Source organism: Pinus tabuliformis, chromosome Q (assembly GCF_031772625.1).
Source record: "Pinus tabuliformis cultivar Carrire ecotype Pingquan chromosome Q, CPIR1, whole genome shotgun sequence".
Classification (NCBI taxonomy): Eukaryota; Viridiplantae; Streptophyta; class Pinopsida; order Pinales; family Pinaceae; genus Pinus; species Pinus tabuliformis.
This window is the reverse complement of record NC_142296.1, coordinates 585,361,688-585,379,310: the sequence shown is the minus strand read 5'-3', so window position 1 is coordinate 585,379,310 and position 17,623 is coordinate 585,361,688. Positions and strand designations below refer to the sequence as shown.

At 35.5% G+C, this 17,623-nt stretch overlaps 1 pseudogene; it reads right to left on the bottom strand.

Annotated features, from left to right (window-relative positions):
- Window positions 1-15,565: 15,565 nt before the first annotated feature.
- On the bottom strand, window positions 15,566-16,578 carry LOC149220814 (uncharacterized; annotated as a pseudogene).
- Between the last annotated feature and the right edge of the window lie 1,045 nt (window positions 16,579-17,623).

Sequence of the window (17,623 nt, the reverse complement as noted above, 5' to 3'; positions counted from 1 at the left end):
TTGCCTCAAAATCGAACTGCAAAATGACTATAAAATGACTAACTACTAGCTACAAATTGACTAACCACTAGCTACTATCTACTGGCTAACTAGCTAACATCCACTGGCTAACCAAAATGAGGCCCTAAGCCTTCTTATTTATACAATTTGAGGACCCAACAGTCCTCCTAAAATTTAGGGACTCAACTGCCCAAGACTTGTAGTTAACAGCAATCCTACTTGACTTGCTTAGCTGCCCTTGTGTTGATTGATTTGGTGGCCCTTGAACTCCGAGCTGATGGTGGAGTATTTGAGGTAAGGACCCATAAATGAAGGGGACACCTTCCTATAAATCCTCTCCCTTGTCTTCCCACGAATTTGGCTGCCAAGTGCTCATTAAGACCTTCAATTTTGTCTCCAAATTGACCAAAAAGGCTACACAAAGCACCCATTAGACTTGTTGGCATAATGACTAACCAAATTCACTCTATTAACATAAATGTAATCAAAAACATGCAATAAACTAATGAGAATGGTGGATTAAGTCAAATTAGGAGGTTGAATGAGCCCAAATAATTGTCCATTTTTGGGGCTCATCAAAGGGGTAAATGATCTATTCCCTAATCAAAAGGGAATGAGTATCTCCTCTCGAGTTGAGAGGGAGTGATGTTGAACATCATATTCTCCATGTGTCATGCACTAGACCAAGACTAATAGTTGTAAGTCTTAGTGAAGGAACTAGGAGGGAGAATGGAGGATTTGATAAGAATATAACATTGATACTCCTTGAGGACAAATAATCCAATATAGGAAGTAGTCTTGTTGACTGACACTCTTTGAGGATTAGATAGGTATCCAAGAAAAGAATGGTCAAAGAGTATTGATATTCTTTGAGGATTGGGAATCCAAAATAAGAATATCCTAAGAGGACATACCTAGTGGAAATATGAATGGGGTATGTACCTTGAGAGGTAGTGGAGTATCTCATGTAAATCCTCTCAGCATTATTCTTTAATTTAAATAGAGCTCTCCAGATAAGGTCTTACTATGTTAACAATGTTGGTTAAGATGTTGATGCTTAAAAGATGGCTTATCAATATGAATTTGATTATGAGAACTCTTCATTTTGAGAATATTCTTGTGTTGATTACACAATTATGAATACCTCCCTAGTTAAGAGGGAGCGTTGGAAAATGTAACTGGTTTTGGTCTTCGTAATTGTCATTGTACTCAATTCCTTATGTATATATTATGTAAAAAGCAAAAGAAGAAAGAAAAATTATTATTTTCAAGCATGGGTTTCATGCTTCTTTTGATTGGTCAAGTAGGTTAAGCATGTTATTCATGCTCCTAGGGTTTTTCATGTCATAAGAACAATTTTCATGAGTCAATAAATTCAATATCATTTGTATAAGGCCCATTTGGGAATATCATAACATGTAAAAGAATTTATTTTTGAGCCTAGAAAGTGAAAGTGACCTCTAAGCACAAGTTAGCCTTGCTAGTGAAAAGTCGGCCTAGAAGAGGCCTATTTGACCACATGTGAAGGGTATATAAAGGAAATTATTTTGACCTCATTGGCACACACTTATGCTTCGATCTCAAGAAAGGAAAGGAAGATGAAAAGAGCGAATGACTAGAAAACAAGAAGGAAAACCAAACGAAGGAAGGATACCTAATTTCTACCTATTTCTATCCACTCATGTGAAGAATATAAGGTTTTTGTAGTTGTTGCAGGTCTGAAAGTTGTAGTTTGAAGTTGCAGACCTATTGTAAGGGTCGAAACCTTAATTGGAGCAAACTTTAAAGGAGTTGTTCTTCATCAAATTTGGTTGATATTGTCTTGTATTGAAGGATATATTTTGGAGGGTTGACTTGGAGCTTGGAGGTGGTCTTGGTCTAGAAGTTTGGGTCTTGGGTTTCTCATTTGAAATGATTCTATAAGAAGAGAAGAAGTTATTTTTGGTTTTTCCCCTTTGGAGGGATTTTTCCCTGTCATAGATCCTAATTATTGTGTCTATTGTTTTATGATCTTCATGGTTCATGCTCTTGATAATTGTTTGACAAAAATAATCTAATAAAGAATAATGAGAAGCTAACTAAAGTTCACAAGCAATTATTAAGGATAAGGAGAATTGTTATTAATAGTTTACCTACTATATTCTCCAATAGTAAGGATGTATTCTCATTATATTTCTCTTAGATAGATCATTTCTTTTAAACCATTGAATGATTTATAGTGGATGATATTACCTTGAATTATCTTGAAGCTTATAAAAATACTAAGTGGATCATTTAGGTTTTCTAGTGGACAAACCTTCCCTCGCATAGATTCTAATTATTGTGTCTATTGTTTTATGATCTCCATGGTTTATGCTCTTCATAATTGTTTGACAAAAAGAATCTAATAAAGAACAATGAGAAGCTAACTAAAGTTCACAAGCAATTATTAAGGATACGAAGAATTGTTATTAATAGTTTCCCCACTATATTCTCCAATAGTAAGGATTTATTCTCATTATGTTTCTCTTAGATAATTCATTTCTTTTAAACCGTTGAATGATTTCTAGTGGATAATATTCCCTTGAATTTATCTTGAAGCTTGTAAAAGTACTAAGTAGATCATCTAGGTTTCTAGTGGAAAAACCTAGTAATCACCCTAGATCTATTTACATTTCTTCAAGGTTGTCCTTATTTGACCCCATATTCCCCCCCCAAAAAGTAAGCATTATTCTTCTCACAATAGTCAATAAAATATTTAAAAAAATTCCATAGTTAGGCTAGACGTCTAGGGTAATTACGCTTGTGATTGATTAGAAATGATCTTATCATCATAATTTACAACCTCTCTATGGATAAGTGTCTTGTTTCTAAGGTTGTTATATGCATTTTAATTTTCAGATTTAGCTAGATATTTAAACCCTATTTTAATTCATTATTTTGGCCCTAGTTTTCATTGATAATTACTTGGTAAAGGAATGCTATACTTGTTGATTTTAAACTTTTTATATTACTACAATTTATTATGTTTCATGCATTTTTTACCATAGTCATAGATTTTTCTTCTTTTTGGGATCCTCTTTTGACCAATATTGACCTGCTAGGCCCCTCATATTAACTGGGATCCTCCATTTATTTAAATTTTAAGATTGAATTTATCAACCACCTTATCCTTGCCATGAATATTATATCTCATTGTTGTTATTTTGAGTCACATTATATAGGTGTCCTTAGACTTGATTTATTCTTTCCTTAGGAACCCTAGAAGCTACCAGGGAATCCTCCCTTATGTAGGATATGTCCTTCATTTAAGAGAGGGAAGTTGTTGTCTAGTTGATAGTGGTAAGACTTATGTGTTTATCTAATCTTAACACCTTGTTAAATACGTTGCACTAGGATGATATATTTTGTAATAATGGGATCTTCATCAGATGGATTTCAAGAGTGCTTTTCTCCATGGAGACCTCCAAGAAGAGTTTTATATGTAGTGATTTCTATGGTTTCTATAGAATGGCCATGTTCTATTGGTTTGTAAGCTCAATAAATCTCTATATGGTCATAAGTAAGCACCTTGCATTGGGTATGAGAAGATTCACAATTTATTTGAGTGTGGCTTCACTCTTTACAAGGTTGAGCACAATCTCCATAATGGTCATCGATATGGTAAAATCCTCCATAACTGTGTTATACATGGATGATCTCCATTTTATGGCCATTCCAAAACCATGATAAATGAGATGTAAAGAAATGTAAATACTATTTTGATATCATTAACTTAGGGTTGCTTCATTCTTTTTTACTTTATATTTCTCATACATCAACTGGGATTTCCATTTCTTAGTGGCACTATACTCTAGATATATTTGAACACTTGGGAAGGACGATTTAAAACCAATGCATACTCATATTGCTTCAAGGATGAAGTTTTAGGCCATGTATATTCACCACTACTTAATGCATCACTTTAACAATCTCTAGTTGATATTTCTTTTATCTTACACATTCTTAGCCATATATATATATATTTCGCAATGTATATTTGTTCCTACTAAATACACTAGACTCATGAGAGTCTTTGAGATGATATTAATAATACCTTGCACTATATTAAAGGGAACCCTTCACATGGGTATCCTTTACACAATAAGGATTGATATTCATCACAGTTTTTCCAATGTCCATTGTGTAGGTGATCTTCAAAAGAAATGCTCTACCTCAAGATATTTGTTTTCTCTTGGTTCTAGACTAGTTTGTTGTGTTCTAAGAGACAATAAGGTTTGGTTCTCTACTTGAATGAATCTGAATATGCCATTGCACATCATGTTGGAAATCATCTTTCCTAGGTATAAATGATACTTGATTAACTAGGTCTCACTCAACTTCCCCCTTCCACCTTATGTTGTGATGATCAGAGTACCATTTTTCTTATTTTACAATCCAGTGAATCGTCAAAACTATAAAAACATCAATATTTAGATGCATTACATTTGTCATCTCCATTCACAATGACAACTTGTGCCAACCTCTGTTTAAGAAACCAATATCTTCACCAAATATCTTTTGAATCCCACCTTAAATTGTGTATGGGAACATATATATATAAGCAAGTTACCATTAAGGAGGAAACATGATGTATTACAATTTCTTCTCTTCATGGATGATTGTTGAAATTAGGGTGAATGTTGTGATCATGTGGTCATTTTTTACTTGAGGTAACATTTCGATCCATTTTATCGATTATATTTTTATGGACCCTACATATGGTCACATGGCTAAATCTTTATTGTACTTTCTATATTTCACTATGGTGGCCTAGTCCCCCTCTTAGGGATAGCACCATAACCCCAAAGTATGTTTATAATTACAAATATGCACGAATTATTTTCATTTTCTTATTCAAGGGGATTCACTCATTATTTGCGTAAAATCACCTCTAAACAATTCACTCTACTCATGGTATTTAATTCTATTTGTGTAGTTGATTATTCTTCGAAGAAGATATGGTATGTGAGCGTTTAAACAAATAAATAACATTGAGACAAATCTTTCACTACCACATTTTTTATTGAACATTAAAATGCATACATGTATAGGATGAAAAATAGGTACACCCCTATAACTATCCAAGGTTCTTAAAATCTTGATTTTGTAACTACCAACATTTCAACAAGTTTCTAATAATTCATTTCTACAAATATTTTTGTCACCCGCCGTTAATGGTGAAATAAATTTTCCACAATTCATAGCTTGTCTCTTCATATTACAAATTTATCCTTTCCTAAAGGCTTAGTGAATATATCTTCCACATTATCATTTGTATTACATTATATCAAATTTACTTCATTTTTATTGGGTCTTTTCTCTCACAAAGTGATGCTAAGTTTTAATGTTATTTGATGTTGCATGATAAATTGAATTGTTTTCCAATTTTATTGAAGTTTGATTATCACATTTGATAGATGTAGGTACTCCTTTCTTTTCTCCCATTTCTTCAATAGTATGCCTTAGCCAAATTGTCTCACATGTAGTACTATGCAATACTTTATATATATATATATATATATAGAGAGAGAGAGAGAGAGAGAGAGAGAGAGAGAGAGAGAGAGAGAGAGAGAGAGAGAGAGAGAGAGAGAGAGAGAGAGAGGTAAACACTTAACAATTTAGGCATTGATGTTTTGAGGGAATATGAAAACTAAGTATATAAGGGAACTAATTATAAGGTTCAATATGAGTGACTGCAATTTAATGTCTACTCCATTAGAACAAAATGTTAAGCTTTATAATGATGATGATACAGAAGAAGTAAATAGTACTTTGCATAGACAATTTGTGGGAATTAGCCACAAAAAAACTTGATATTGCATATTCAATTAACATACTTAGTCAATCCATGACTGAACCACATGGCATTAATTGGAAAGTAGCTAAAAGAGTCATTCAATACTTGAAAGGGATTGTAGGTTTTGGTATTGAATATACTAATCATTTGAATATTGAGTTGACATATTATTTAGATTTTGATTGGGCATGAGATCTAGATGATAGAAAATATACCATTGGATATGCATTAAATATAGGAATTTGGCTAAGGCCCACTCTTGAAGAGAGAGAAATAGATGGGTAAACACTTTACAATTTAGGCATTGAGGTTTGGAGGGAATATCGAGAGAGAGAGAGACCAAATTGTGGAGTCCACAAAGAGGTGAAATTCCTTGGACAAGACTATAATATTCTACACCTTTTCCCATAATCATAATTACAATGACAAATAATGAGCAAGGGTCCCACTAGGGAGTATTGCAATTTATTATATATTGGGTTGATGATATTATTTATGTTAGTGATGACATATGTTTTGCATGGTGCAAGTAGTCTTTTTAACAAATGAACACAATATATATGTATAGTTTCCAAGTAATATAACATTTTTAAGCCATATAAAATACGTTTTTTTTGTCAATTGTTTTCAAGAACTAAAGAGCATAATGCAAACATTGAGAGGCAATAATACAAGCTTTAACTCTAGAGTAAAAGGCATGTAGTGTGTCCAACATTTATATCAATGTGATGGAGGGAAAGAATGAAAAGAACTAGGGAAAATTCAAATTGTGGAAGCTTGTTGAGTTTTCTTGGAGCAGAGCCACACTAGTGGATGTCATACTTTTGTTTGCAGTAGATTCGAGGCTTTAAAAGGAGTTCAATTCACTATCATTTACCAAAGGAAGGAACCATAGAATTAAGTATGTAAGCCATTATGTTTCGTTGCATTTTCAAGGAGCATTTTTGGTTATTTCTTGTGTATTGTATAATGGTTTTATTTTCTCTAAAATGGGAGTGCTACTATTCATTTTTCTCACACCGACTCTACAAGCGAACCCATCTACCTTACCTTTGTTCTTGTAATTTTATAAGTTCATTTATAATTCAGTATCATACCAAATGACCTCATTAGGGGGAAAGGGCACTCAGTTATGTGGTATGAGTGTGTTGGTCAAACATTCAAGGTTGAGTTTTTACCTTCGAAGACCCTCTACATCCATACCCTCGACTGAATCCAAAACTTTGATTTATTTATCTCTTGAATTACAGGATGTGTAGCTATGATATTCACCATGATAACTACTTTATTATGACCACATGAATCCTATTTGTAAATGAAAATGTCAAAGAATTTGTTTTAAAAAATGTGAATAATGAGAGATTGACATGCAAACTTAGATTTTTTCTTAAGTAACTTTCAAGTGTTTGTCATTTTTACTAGCCATGGGTAAATTGTAATTGAAGTTAAAAAAAGGACTTCCCTTCTTGAATTTACCATTTGTAAAATAAAACCTCAGTGGAATTGTTATTTACATTGTCGTACATGATTTTCACTTGTCACTTTTGTCAATTCCCATTCCACACACACACACACACATATAAAAAATATGTCATGATTGCTCCCTCTAAATAAGGGGAAAAGATTTGGTTTTCAAAATAGTTTATGGACAGAAAATGAGAATATTTCTCTACACAATTTATTATTGATACATTTAGTTTATTTCCCCTATGTGGTTGTTTCCTTGATGACATCTTTGTAAAATCATAAGCAATATACATGTAATACATGTTTTTATTTTCTTATTTGAATACAAAAATATTTTTCAAAGTGGCAAGTTAAAATGTAAAAATGGTTTGTTAATTCAATGTAGACATGTTTTTCTTTAATATAGGCTCGATATGTTTCCATAGAGGGTAGGGGAAAAAATAAGATGTAAGGTGGCAAGAGGGAAGGAAAAAATGATTCATATTTCAATGAATTTTAATGTGAACTTGGATGAGCTCAACTAGTGAGCCCAAACTGGTCACATTTTCCTAATGGAAACCAATTTCTCCCCAACCTATCATTCCTACAAATGATCCCCCATCAACCTCACTCTATTGTATTAGACATTCCCCAGCCTATGGCCAAACCAATTCATGATGGATAAGAACCGAACCAAGCCCAAGATGCTTATATAAATGCAAAATGACCTAGCATCCATAAAAAAACACATATGCCTACTTCCTGTGCACATTATTCTGCACAACAACAACCAACAATGGACCAAATTACAATAGAAATTTGGTTATCTACATTCAAGCAATAATTTAGTGTAGATAAAGGAAAAGAAGTTGTTGGCATAGAAAATTTGAGAATTTTTTTAATAGAATGTCAATATGTTTCCATAGAGGGTAGGGGGGAAAAGCAAATGTAAGGTGGCAAGAGGGAAGAAAAAAATGATTCATATTTCAATGCATTCTAATGAAAACTTGGATGAGTTCAACTAGTGATCCCAAACTGGTCATATTTTCCTAATGGAAACCAGCTTTTCCCTAAGCTATCATGCCTGCAAATGATCCCCCGTCAACCTCAACCTATTATTTTAGACATTCCCCAGCCTATGCATGAACTAGTTCACGATGGATGGGAACCAAATGAAGCCCAAGTTGCTTATAGAAATGAAATAGATCCAGAAGCTATAAAAAAAGGACACATGTATCGACTTCTTGTGAACATTCCTTTGCACAATGTCAGTGAACAATGAACCAAATTACACTAGGAATTTGTTTATCTTCATTCAAGCAATAAGATAGTGTGGAGAAAAGGAAAAAAAAAATTGCCATGGAAAAGTTCAAAATTTTCTTAATCAACACTTACAAAATCCATAAAAGTTAACCCAAAGTTTGAGAGAGAAACCAAGAAAAAAAATTCTCATATAGATAGTGATCAGGTGCTCAAAAATAGCTCAAATTTCGAAGTTGTCATATCGTTATGGAACCTGAACGACCATGTAGTGCTCGTCATCCTGAATCCAGTGCAACTCGTTTCATGTGAAACGGGCTCCGTATGACTCCAGAAATGATTTATGTTCACTTTCCCAAATAAGCGAATTTTAAAAAAAAGGACAACCCAGTCAGTAGTCCGTACTGCTAACGTGGTGTTGACTGGGAAAGTGAGGTGGATGTTGAGTTGGTAAAAGTTCTTCTCTTCTAATGAGATCATGATAAGTGTCGCTTTGTTATTGGTCAAATTTTAATGGTTCTTATTGGTTGGAATGATGGCCAACCATAAGCTGACACATGGCCTAGTCGGAGGCCACCACGTGGCAGCCCGGGAGACCACCAAAATTGTTGCTATAGTCTAGGTGGAAGCATTAGGGGTCGAACCTGCGACCTCACAACACACAATGCAACCAATTACCATTGCACCATGTCCATTTTCACTTAACCATATAGTTCGTGTCGAATATTTAAAGTTCAACACCGACAAGTTTGGAGGTTGGGCAGACTTAACTGCCCCATGTAAACACCATTATCAAGCTGCCAACATTTATGTCTAACTGCCAAGGGTTATCCGACCGCCATAGAAAAAGGGGCCAGCACCGAGGGCTAGCCCTTGGGTGCATGGCCCCCCATATGACCCTATTTACCACATTTTTAGGCCTCGACGGACAAATTAACTGTCTGACAAATCTGCCTAAATTTCGATGGGTTTGGTGTCCTGTTAGTAGAAAACGCGGCGAAAAAGAGGGTTCGCTGCTAGATTTTGGGCAATTTGTGGAGCGAATAGTGGAGAAACTAGGAGAGGTCATAACTTCTCCAGTTTTCGACCAAATTGGGTGCAGAAAGAGGCTAGGTAGCCATTTTCATACATTTTGGACTCATTGGAGCAGGTTACATAAGCATTTGAGCATTTTAAACACATATTTTTACACATTTGAACATAATAGAGAAGCCCAAGCCATTGGAAGCTGGACCAAGGAGACGTAGCCTAGGAGGGGTGAACTCCTTCATCATGTTCCTGTTTTGATGTGTTGTTGGTGATGTTCTATACATTTATTTGTTATTGTTCAATTTGTTATTTATGTTAAATTTGCTCATTAAAAAAAAAAAACTTATTTTCACTTTCAATAAACTCATGAATCCTTAAGCACGTGAATAGAATTTTGTTTATAATCTCAGGAGGATCTTAGCATAACAAAACTAGTAGTACTAATCAGATAATTTTGGTATCATAGAAATAGGTTTGCTTTGTGTAAGAAGCATTTAATTATTTGCAATTTTATGTCATGCTTATAAGGTTAAAACTAAAAAGAGGAAAAGGGAAGCTGGTTGGAAGCCCTAAAGTTGGGTCAAGGGGAAGGAGGGAAAGGTTGCCACAATCTCTAACACCATTTCTTCCTCAAGTTGTAGTTGAGGCTCCAGTGAGTATGGCTCGTGAAGGAAAGCCTACAAACATGAAAGAAGATGAAAAGGTCTTCAGGAAGGCTTTCTTTGATATGACAGAGATGGTAAAGGTCCTCTATGAAGAGAGGAATACCAGGTTGTGGGGTGAAAGATCTAAATCCTCCAAAGGAGAAGGTTCTCCAGGAGGAGGTAATGGAAATGGAGGTAAACCTCCACCCTCTCCACCATCTTCTTCATCTTCTTCTTCACAGGCATATTCACGCTCTTCCACTAACACAACCCTTACTCATACTCATCAACATACCTCAAAAGGAACTGGTAAATCACCCTTACTAAAACTTGATGTTAAATTTTAGCTTCCCATGTATAATGGTGAAGTGAATGCAGAGAAGCTTGATAATTGGAATCGTCAATTTGAGGTCTATTGCATAATTCAAAACCTTCAAGAGAATGGCATAAAGATTCAGTTAGATTCCTTGAGAATGGATGGTGCAACACTAGTATGGTGGGAATCAAAGACACAAGAGGAGATAAAAGAACACAATAAGATCTCAATTTCTTGGTCTGATTTCATTGCTGAAATTAAAAGACAAATCTACCCTCTAGCTTATATCTAGAAATCCATCATGAATTGGCAAAAATTTAGACAACTTAAAGGTCAAAATGTGCAAGATTACACCCAAGAATTTAGAAAAAGGTCTCTAATGTTAGGTGCAGATTTGCAATCACAAGACACATTGTTGAAGTACATAGGGGGTTTACACAGTTACCTTAGGCATGCTATATTAATGTTTAATCTCAATAATCTAGATGATGTGTGTGTGCAAGCCACGCATCTTGAGGCAAGAGGGAAAAACACTCCAGAAGAAGGTAGTAAAAATCCATTTAAGTGTAAAGGAAAAGAAAAGGGTTTCAAAGGGAAGGGAAAGAAAAAATCATCTATCAAGAAGGAAGGAGAGAAATTAACATGCAAACATTGTTCCAAAGTGGGTCACGATGAAGCTCATTGTTGGAAGCTTCATCTTGAAATGAAACTAAAGAAATTCAACAAGGGAAAACAAAAGACAACTGCAACCACTCAACAAGATTTGGGATCTGATTTGGGTGATGAAACTAAAATTACATCCATGGGTGTGAAAGGAAAAGAATCCATTGCTAGAACTAATACTTCAAATCTACACAATGAAACTCCAAATGAAAAGAAGAGGATAGAACTTTTTCACATAAGGGTGATCTAAAAAACATAGCAAAATTGATACACTTTTCGACGATATCTCTCAATCCAATCTTATCTCTGAAAACATTGTCAAAAGTTTAAACTTGGAAACCATTCCACATCATAAACCATATCCACTTGGATGGGTGTGTGAAAATGCAAAATTACAGGTTACTAGAAAGTGTAAACTGAAATTCGTCATTACTGCAAATTTCATAGATGAAGTGGAGCTTGATATTGTGCCATTAGACATATGTGGTATAGTTTTGGGTAGCCCGTACCTCTATGACAGAAAATCTATCTTGCATAGACATGAAAACAAATATCATTTGTTCAAAAATGGAGTAGAATATATTGTGAGATCTCATAGCAAGAAACTAAATATTTCACTTGTTAATGCAGGGTAGATGAAAAGACTAGTGAATTCAAGAAATAATTTTGTTCTTATAATTATGAAACCCAAGAATGATATTGATAATGAAGCTTTTAAAGGTTGTGATTCAAAATTGAAATCTAAATTGGTTGATGTAGTTAACCAATATGATGAGATGTTTTACGAACCAAAAGGATTGCTTCCCAAGATAGGAATCCAACATGAGATACAATTGAAACAAGATTGTCCTCCTAACATTTGCATGTACAGGATGGAAAGTGTAGAAATTAAAAAGAAAATTCAAGAGTTGTTGGATAAAGGGATCATCAGGCCATCTTCTTCGCCATGTGTTTCACCTATTGTCTTAGTGCCTAAGAATGATGGAACATGGTATGTGTGTGTACTTTCATGCATTGAACAAAATTATGGTAAAGAACCATTACCCACTTCCTAGAATAAATTTTTTACTTGATCAATTGAAAGATGCAAAGTATTTTACTAAGTTGGACTTAAGGAGTGGCTACCATCAAATTAGAATTGTTGAAGGGGGCATTTGGAAGACAACATTCAAAGCAAAACAAGGTTTATTTGAATGTCTAGTTATACCTTTTGGTTTATGTAATGCTCCCAGTACATTCATGTGTGTGATTAATGATGTGTTGAGGCCATTTCTTGATGAGTTTTTTATAGTATACTTAGACGACATCTTAATTTTCAGTAAATATCATGATGAACATGTCATGCATGTGAGAAAAGTAAATGTCTTAAAGAAAGAACAATTGTATTTAAAGATGTCAAAGTGTGAGTTTGGAAAAATTTCTTTAGTTTACTTGGGTCATATTGTTGGAGGAGGTGAGTTGAAAATAGATCCCTCCAAGGTTGATATCATTTTGAATTGGCCTTGCCAAAGACAGTTACTGAGGTAGAAGTTTTTGGCAGTAGCCCAATGTTGGAGGAAATTCGTTGCTAATTTTTCTTCTATAGCAGCTCCTTTGTATGCATTGACAAGTGTGAAAAAGGTTTTTCAGTGAGGAGGAAAACAACAAAAGGCCTTTGATGCATTGAAGGAAAATATCAGTTCATCTTCAGTACTTGCACTTCCAGACTTGAGACAGTCATTTGAAAGTCAGACTGATGCTAGTGACTACGCCATAGGTGTAGTCCTCATGCAACATGGTAAGCTTGTCTGTTTTCATTCGGAAAATTTCAATGGTGAAGTGATTAACTATCCTACATATGACAAGGAATTGTATGCATTGGTGCAAAGTGTGAAAAAGTGGAAACACTACTTGATGGGTAAATAAACAATCATCCACACTGATCACCAACCATTGCAATACTTGCAATCTCAATCAAAGTTGCAACAATTAAGGCACTTCTAATGGATGGGTTTTCTTCAAAAATTCCACTTGGTAATTAGGTATAAGAAAGGTATCTACAATAAAGTTGTTGATATTCATTCTAGGCCTATTGTTAGTGCAACTACTTTACTCAAGCATAAATTTGTTTTGCGTGAAAGTTATATTGAGCAATATGCATTAGACAATGAATTTCAAGATGTTTATGCAAGCTTGATTCAAGGTAACCAAGTAGAGGAATTGAATTATCATTTGCGTGGTAACTTGTTGTACCATCTTGGCAAGATTTGTATTCCATGGGGAGAAAGAGTCAACATCATAAGAGACACACATACTTCTCTTATTGCTGGTCATTTCGGTGTAAATAAGATGATGGCACATCTACATAGGTATCATTATTGGCCTCATATGCTTGAAAGTGTGTCACGTTTTACTAAAGGATGTTAATTATGTGCAATCAATAAGCCTAGCAATAGGAAGTTAGGATTGTACACACCACTTCCAGTTCTTTCCCGACCGTGGGATAGTGTTTCTATGGATTTTGTAGGAGGTCTTCCATTGCCAAAAATAGGTCATGATTATTTGTATGTAGTTGTGGACAGATTCAAAAAAATGTGTATTTTGATGCTATGTAAAAAGCAAGTTACAATTGAACAGACTACTCAGTTATTCTTTCAAAATGTATGGGTGCATTTTGGGTTTCCCACATCCATTGTTAGTGATCGAGATTCTCTCTTTGTTGGGAATTTTTGGTCAAGCTTGTGAGGATTCATGGACACCGAATTGAAAAAGAATACAACATTTCATCCGCAAACAGATGTTCAAATAGAGGTGGTGAACAGAACAATGATACATCTTCATGGGTATTACATAAAGCATCCTAAGTTGTGGGATGAATATTTTCACTATATTCAACATGCTTACAATCGGGCCAAGAACTCTTTAACTCAAACATTATTATTGAGGCATGTTTTGGATACTTTCCTAAGTATCCTTTGGATTTCATTTTTGGAAAAGATGTTGCTATTGATGGTCATAGTGACATAGACAAAGCAAGAAGGTTCATTGAACAAATCCAATTGGTACACCAAAGAGTTCAAGAACATCTTGAAAAGAGCCAAGGAAAGTACAAAGCAAGGCACGACAAGCATCGCAAAGAGAAGGCTCCAAGGAGAAGGTGTTAGCGCTCGAATTTGCCTCAGGCTGAGGAAGGCAAAACTCAAGGCAACATCAAACCACGCTCAGCCTCGTAGCTAGCCCTACGAGGACAGGAGAGGGCTCTCTTCGGGTCAATCTCGGTAAAAGGTTGGCAAAAGGGATTGAGATGACCAATAAGGAATATTGATTATAGGCTAGTAAAGAGATAGGAAGGTTTGATTTAGATTTTTTGGGTTTTAATGGATGATTGGGTTTTTCTGGGCTGCATGGGGCAAAGAAACAGCTTGAACAGAGACATATAATCAAAAACACAGATTATCTCCTGAGGCAAGGTAGGCAAGAAATTTAACAATTAAATTGAGATAAACGAAATGGCAAGACTGCTGAGAAGTCGACAAGGGCATAGAAGATGGATCCTTGTCAAACAGAAGAAAACATTAACTATGAATACTTCCTCAAGACAGAGCAAATAAATTGAATTCTACTTTTCTCACTTAAAAGTATTCAACAGAAATGAGTTAGGAATGAAATGAAAAACATTACAAGATACATATGAGACAGAGAAGAAACATATTTCAAATGTCATACCACAGGAATCTCAGGGGTCAGAGCTGTATTTTTCATTAAACTCTCTGTCAAACATTGTACAATGAAATTCTATTCTTCTCCATGCACCTCTCAGAATTTTCTCTCTTCCCAAATGATTTTTTAATACATTAAATAAACTCTGCTAGGGGAAAAACCATCGACCCCAAGACAAGGAATTTGTTTTATCATTATTAAACAACCAAAACTAAGAGCCAATCAACGTTTCTGAAGATAGAAAAGCGCTCCATTTTCTACTCGAATCTGTTGATAACTGATGAAGAGGTGGCATTTACAGGTGTCAATCCCATTACTGAAGACAAACATAGGCAATCGGATCTTGTTCTCTGCCACTTTGCACATTCTGGAAATTACAACTGCCCCCAAATTTCTGGAAATGCATTGGCCATTTTACCGAAATTAGGAAAAGATCTTGATAATCTGGAGTAAATCCACTGCATGTATTTTGAAGACGGATCGAATGCCGGAGTATTTGCAATTGACTGCCACATCACAGAATACAGATCCTCCACTTCTCTGATAATCTTTCCATTGTTGGGTTTCATCTTGGAATTGTTATCAGAAAGATTTTTTATTTTAACCGGCTCCGTTAGTTCAGATTTGTCTTTCATTCTTGCGATCTCAAGAGCCTTAGAGCAAACTGGGAAATTATGATCTCCCCAAGAATCAATAATAATCCCCGATCCTAAACAAATATTTCCCTTGTAAAAAGCTACATATTGTCCTGCTGCAAGTCCCTTCTTCACCTTCATTGTTGTAAAGGATATAATCATGATACGTTGGGGCAAACTGATGTACTGTGTCATGGTAAAAATCATTGAACTTCAAAGCATGGCCAAGGCTCCTAGTTAAACCACTAGATGCACCTATGTTTGCTTCAGCATACACTTTATAAGGGAATGCATACAAATGTCCCACCGCAGCAATAGCCATCTCGAGACAAAGTTCTGAATATCAGCAGCATCTTCTGCACTTTTAATCATGCCAGACTTTGCTGCAAGAAAAACTAGCACTCCCTGCCAACAGATTTGATGATTACAAACTTTGGAACTGGATCGAATGGCCGAAGCAGATCTCTGCAGGCCACATAAAATAAAAGCAATGCATACAATGCCAAAGAGTATGATATAGTGTAAATGATAGTCACATATAGGTAGGCTTGCTTGGCACTGAAATTTCCATCCTCGTACTTTCCTTTTGCATACAAAATAAATGTAATTGCAACAAGTACGGGCTTCAGAATGACAAACTGCAATGCACCCTGCTTACAACGTCGAATGAAACGCCCATCAAGAGAAATAGGAGGAATACAACATGTCATCAGATTCTATGATGGCTTCAATACTCGGCCACTTAAGCTTGTGACTACAGCACCAGGACCATCCACCCATGTTAGACATAGAGAAAGAAAATTATAAATGACCCATGCCTCATATATTTCCCGAATCGAATTAAAGTAAATTGATTTATTGTCCATCACCAGAGACATGAATGACATTGTCGCATATACCGGCACTATGAAGATAATGCGAACAATATATCGCTGATATGTTTGACTCTGTGTAAATATGCCATATTTCCAATGAAATCGCTATAATAGTGCATGGAAATGCTACTATTATGAAAAATATGGAAGCCATTTATTCCGCTAACACCAAACCATTCACCAAGGACAATGGAAAGCTAGCATTGTAGATTTTCAAGATCCTCTGGAGTAGCACCATGATCCTCCGGGAAGTCGAAGACCTTGACGCTGCCCAATTGTATAAAACCAAAATCTTCTGTGCTTCCCAAGAAAATCCCCTGTCTCTGCCTCTAAAGCATACCTTCCATCTCACCAATATGTCTTGCCACAAATTCACTGAACTTCACCTTGCCTAGAAAACACAGTCCTTGCGAATCTTTCCGATCTTTATTTGGAAGACCCATTTTCAGCAGCAAGATTGCGCACTTCTTCCTTTGACATACAGCCAAGAGGAAATAGTAGCTTTCTCAGTTGTTCCTGTGAAAGGTGAGAAAGAAAGTATGTTTGATCTTTCACCTCATCCGCAGATAAATGTAAAACAGAAGATTTAGTCTCGCCCTCTACACTCATATGTTTAACATGAGCATAATGCTCTATCAATATGCCAAAGAACTTTTCAAGAATATCCGTAAATTATTCTGAGGAGTTTCAAAGAGTCCCTCAATGGCTCGATGTATTCTATCACATGATTCAGAGAACAAGTCTAGTGCGTTTTAGTGATTTCTGGCAAAGTTCTGGGCATAAACTTCAATGCGTAGCGCGCCTCACCCAACGCGCCGCGCACTCCTGATGCGTAGCGCGCGTGTAAAATTACACTGAGAATTGTTGCCTGATGCGTAGCGCGCCCAACCTGATGCGTAGCGCACATCTGTAATACTGCCACGGGTACGCAAACACAGTTTTTCGCCCTCTAAACTCTGCAATCACTCCATGTTGATCGAAGACATGAACCTACCATTTCTTCCATGATTTGTTTTACATAAGAAAAATCAACATAAGCACTAAGGTCTGCATTTCCTGGGTCAACTAAAATATGAACAAATTTGTGCTTCCTTATGGCCTGTAAGCTGTCTGAAATTATTCCATTTTGTCCATAATCAATGATGAGTGCACCGCCACCATCTGATGAAATCCTCTTTGCAATATTCTTTGCCAATTATGCTCCAACACATTATTACAAACTCTGTTTTCTAATTCCC